Consider the following 6,000-nt stretch of genomic DNA (forward strand, 5'->3'; position numbering starts at 1 on the left):
AGGATGATGGGAACTAAACATGTCACAAACTAAACAAATTGAAATTTTGGCCCAGATGATTATTAGTTATTACAGTTCATGCTGAGGGGAACATGAATGTCTCTACCAAATTTTATGGCAATCCATCCCATAATTGCTGAGACATTTCACCCAAAACCTCATTAGATTAGGAAAAGTTAGGAAAAGTCATTGGACTTCATCGTCTGGAAACCATGAATGTCTGTACAAGCTTTGGTGCCAATCCATCAAGTAAATATAAAGATACTTCACAGGATACCTGAACACAATGATCTAGATCAATTATATAGACAAAATGGCAATAATCAATTTAGGTATTCATATTGAGGGAAAGTTGAAGTTTACATTCTTTAAATTTTGGAATCCAAAATAACAGAGGCTAATTGAGGCATGCCACTGAGTTTGAGAAATAAAATAATTAAAATGACTAATTGCATCCAAACCAGTTATCAGGTTGTCAGTATTTTTTTCTCTCACAGTAACCAAAGACAGTCAGGAAGGTTGAATGCTGAGGAAACTTAATGGTGTGCACCTCTTGGGTATATTTAAAATCCTGTGCGCAATTAAAGATTATATCTGATTTTTTTTTATCAAGCATACTACTTAAAGTTATTGCAACACATATTTCATTGTAAGTGGAATTTCATTGGCACGTAAGAGTCCTCTTGGTCCAAACGCATTTGCTGTTTGTGTTTTAGAAATTATGTATTATCACCTAGTGTAGCTTCACTCTTCAGGATATTGCACGAGGGAGAGATAGGCAGAGAAATTAGCACTCTGGTAGCCTAAAAGCACCCCCATGTCCTGCTGTTGTAATTAGAGTGTTTGCCTCTGTTCATTAAACAGCTACAGCCTCTGTTGGTGTGAGCTCCCCCTGAATGTGTGACAGCTGCTGACTCCTCATCTGAAGGGAGAAGAACAGCAAGGCCTGCCTTATACTGTGCCATGCAGATGTGCTGAACATGAAATATTGTCACGAATTTGAAAGTAACTGACATTATCAGCTTGACAACTGAAAAGGAGTCTACTTAATATGAGGAAACTGAAAACCTGATTCGCATAGACAACAAAGTCAGGGTAATTTGTTTTTAGTACATGACTTGGAGAAACAAAGTTGTTTCAATAGCTGCAGCATTAATTATTTTTGTCCACTTGAGGGCAGAAATATACAAGTATGACATATCACCTAATAAAGTTGTAATGGCTAACAAATTGTGTAGCCAATATACACACCAAGAAGTCATGGAGCAGCATTAGAGTCATATCCATATGATGAATGGAAGTCTAATTTTGATCTTGTTTTAGCTCTGCGTTGGTAGCGTGCTAGCTGTTTAACTTTCTTCACCGACTTCGTATCTTTGTCGGTCTGCACCGTGGGCAGTACAACCGAAACAATGAGCTAAAAGAAGCTAGAAAAACTCTGTAGTGCTGCAGAGTTTGGTGATCATTTTCTGTGACTGTCACTATGAGCAGCCCTTTATACATTACACATATGAAAGTCATCTGATCCATTGTTATTACAGACTATATTGATTAGTGGAGCTTTAAAGGTTATGTAAGAAGTTCAGGCAGACCACAAGTAGAGCCTGTCAGGAACAGAAACATCAATTTTGTGGACTATTCAACCAGCTAAGTCAGCAGATTTATTTCTAAGATCTGTTACAATATGTGTGAAAAATGTGTGTACGACAAATATTACAGAAGACTCATTTATTCCCGCCTCTCCTTTCTCTGCCTCCAGTCTAACCCTTTCAAACATCCTCGGCTCTATTGGATTACCAGTAATTGAAAAGTATTAAAAAACAAGTCTTCAGCGGTTACCTTCAACACATATACTCAGACTTGAGTTATTGAAACATAATACAGAAAGTTAATACATTATTTATTATATGATATGAATGGTTGTATGAGTCTGTCATCCATCACTAAGTGTTTTTCAGTCAAGACTGTTGCAATTACATTTCAGTTAATTTCAGTGATAAGATTTATTGAAATAACCACACCTGTACGATTCATGCCCAGCATTTCATCTGTCTATACTTTTCATTTATATTGCGTTGCTGTTATGCAGCTTGGGTCCAAGTTTATCCTCTATCAGCTACAGATATTACAAACATTAACAGGAAATTAACTTATAAACAGACTTATAATATTGATGTTTGGAACTGCGAAAGAGTCCATATCTTCAATTTTATGGATTCATTCATTCATGTCATAATATGCATGGTCAGGCAGTGAAGATTCCCATGAGGTAATCGTGTCTAGACAGTTAGACAAATGATGATGTCAACTTCTATAGGCTAAAATTGTGCCTATGACTCTTATCCTTCGTCTCTGTTCCTCTATGTCCTTGGCTGTGTCATTTGTTATTCTGTTATCCTTCATCTTCTCCCTCCCACCATTTTTCTCTGTTCTGTTATGTCAGCTTCTCCCCAACATCTGTCATAACACTGCATGGTCAGCTTTTATATACAAAACAAGGAGCCATGAGTGACGCTGGCATTTTCACTGGGCAATGTTGACTCTTTTTGATTGATATACCACAGTAGGAAGACAGAGGCCAGGGTGAGTGTTGGGTTAGATGAAGTGTAATTTGTATTTTGGTGATTGAATGATGGTTGGTTGACAGAATTCAGCATATTCTCTTCACTCTATCATTGTACGGTGGGAATTGACCATGTTAAAATTGCAGAAGCCAATGATGCTTAATAAGAAAATGTAACAATACTGTTGAACATGAAAATACAAGCCTACAACAATAAACAGAGGGTAAAGGGTCGACTTGCACTTTCTGACATTGCTGAAAAGAGAGATGATGCAGGACTTCACGTCAGCAGCCTTGTCTCTCACAGATTTGCTTAGACATTTCACCTGGTCAGCTCTTAGACATCAAAGCAGGTCGGGAATGGAAGTGGAAGTGGCATGATGTCATTGCCAGACAATGTCCTCATGCACTCATGCCATCGACGCATTCAGCACCACCGTGCTACTTTAACATTGGCCAGACGAGTGAACCTCAGTATCAGCTGTTCCAAATGTGGAGCTCTTTGGAAAGCAACAGTGGAAAGATGCGAGACAGTGCCACTGCTCAGATAAAAGAGTTATTTTCTCACAAGATCCATGTGCCAGCCTGCCCTCCTTTATTGTGGGCTATTCTAAGAGAGGCCATGAGGGTGTGGTGGTGGTGTATGTTAGGGCTTGGGCATTAGATAATTGCAGACATGGTGTGGATGAGGTTAGGTAGCTGCGGCCATAAAAGCATGACACATGGTTAATGATGTCACGCCCTCTAAGATAAGGTTCATGTTGCCATCCTAAAAGGGAAACACTATTATGGGAGGCATTATTACAGATTTGCATTTGGATGAAGGTCTGGCACAGATCCAGATACTTTGTGTGGATTGTAATGTACTGTTTCTTTGACCGTAGTCAGCTTCAGTATATCTTGTATCCAAGGCCAGCTTTTGGATTGCACTCACATCAACACTTGACTCAACTAGATTAATGTTGCACAGTGGTGGCACCTCTACTACCTATGCCTAAAGCCCATTCTTGGCTCTCGGCGGGGGTTGGTAAGGATTCCTGTGACTATATGTAGTGACACAGTCCAGGAGGCCTAGCTATCTTGGTTGTCTATTTAGACACACCAGCGTCATCACTCTATGGATGGTAATGTAGGTCGGTCGGTTGGTCGGTTGTTTGGTTCACTTTGGTCCACACTGAAATATCTAACTATTGGATGGTTTACCATTACATTTTGTAAGACAACATTTTTGTTTTTTAGTGAAATGTCTCAACAACTTTTGGAATGATAGTTGTTACATTTGGTGCAGACATTTATTTCCCCCTTAAGGATGAATTCTAATTCATCTTGGTGATGCATTAACTTTTCATTTAGTGCCATCATCTAGTTCAATTTGTATTTTATTCAGTACTTTGGTTTCAATTAATGACGTGATTAGTGATAATTAGCAAATATTAGCATGATAACATGTGAACATACAGTAGTGAACATTATGTCTGCTAACCATCAGCATGTTAGCTTTGTCATTGTGAGCGTGTTAGCATGCTGACATTTAGCACAAAGTGCGCAAGTACAGCCTCAAAGCCACTTGCGTGGCTGTATAGTTATCTACACAGCCCAACGCAACGCAATCACTGTAGTTGCAAACGTAAAATTGAACAAAATCGACTTAAAAAATGATGCTTTGAGTTGTGGTTATGTGCATATAGTGACAGCTGTATTGATTTAAATAGCAGGGTATCTGTCTTCTGTCTAAAAACTAGTCTAGTTCTGTAATGTGCTGTAATGTCCTAAGCTCTGCCTTAAGTATGCCTGCACCTGTATCACCAATGGACCACTGCATGCCAGACGTAACGTATCATCATCATCCTCACTGGCCCTGTCAGGATGGATTGCTAAGAGTATGTCTGTGGATAACATACCACCTATAAAAAGGCACCTACTTGACAACAGTAAGATTCAGTAAGGGCTGCCTATACTGCACATAAGAGCTGGTGATAAAAGACCAAACACATGCATGCACACACACACACTCACAGATGTGGTCTTGTTGACACTTCAGAAAGGTCAGCTATCAATAACAGTCTAAATTTGTACACCTTTAATGTTGACAGAAGAAAGGGCTCTTTATGCATGTGTCAACAACAAAAGAATACTGCAGCTTTAAAACTGTTGATTAGTTATTTGTTGTCAATGTAACGTAAAGTAGTATTTATATCTAAGATGACATGTTAATTAACCGTAGTAAGAAGTTCCCTCATCTTGCAGCATTAAACAGTAAAATATGGTCAGTGATTCACTATACTAAATCAATTGACAAGAAAATTACTTAGAAATATAATTAGAGTGAAGACTTATATTCTATAGAAACAGAAAACCAGGTAATCTACAGATTAAAAGCACTGCATCATTTTATAAAAAAAAAGTTTAAGCAAAGAAGGTTGTTTATCAATTTCATTACATTAAAGTGGTTTCATTATCATGATTTACATAATGCAGTGCAAGTTATGCTGCTGTTTAGTTGATGATAGCTATTAACAACATCATAGAGCTGAATATGTGAACACAGAGACACTATTACGCTCAAAAAAGGATTGTATTTGTCACATATTCATGTAAGAATGAATGCACTAAAGTGTCATTTTCAAAAGGTGAGAGGGCCATATCTTTGCTTTGTGTCTGATTCCATATCAACTCACTAGAGCATCTCTAACAGCCCTCTAAAGGTTTTAAAAATTCATGGCAATAAGGCTTTTGCTTTTGTTTTCTCGCGCTACGTCTACAGAAATGTGAAAGACTTCACATTTGTAATTAGCACAAAAGATGTATGAATAGATACATTTTGTTGTGAACCTGTTGGTTTATCTGCTTCTTAAAGTACACCAGAATAGACAAAGACGACAGACCACTCACTCTATTTCCTTTGAAACACAAGCAAAACAATGTGATAAATGTGTAAAGGCCATGTTTTGTGCCATGGTCACATGATACCTTGCATTCACTACCATCCCAGTCAGTAAATAATTCAACAGCTTGGTGTGTGCTAGAAAGAGAGAGACAGACAGACAGACGCAGAGGGGGAGAATTCTCCAGTTAAGCCATCAAAAATCAAGACACGGTTCAGCTGCTTTGCTTAATGAAGACAGAGTTACAACAAATACCGTTTTGTTACAGGGGAACACTTAAAGAGACAAAACCATAACTCAATTTCTTTTGTTTACCCAGCAAGGGCAGAAGACTTCACAGCAAAAACGTCAGTTTTAATTTAAAATGTTAAGTGTTAAAACCAACACCACGTCAGTGCTGATATTAATCCACACCTATCAGAATTTAACGCTGCATTCACTTCACACACATCATTACTGGATTTTGCTCCTACAAAATCATGTCATCCCTCTGTCAACAGCTGAAAAATCAACACCTGCAGTGTTAACACACAAACATTTGCTGTGTAGATG

Source organism: Enoplosus armatus, chromosome 2 (genome assembly GCF_043641665.1).
Source record: "Enoplosus armatus isolate fEnoArm2 chromosome 2, fEnoArm2.hap1, whole genome shotgun sequence".
NCBI lineage: Eukaryota > Metazoa > Chordata > Actinopteri > Centrarchiformes > Enoplosidae > Enoplosus > Enoplosus armatus.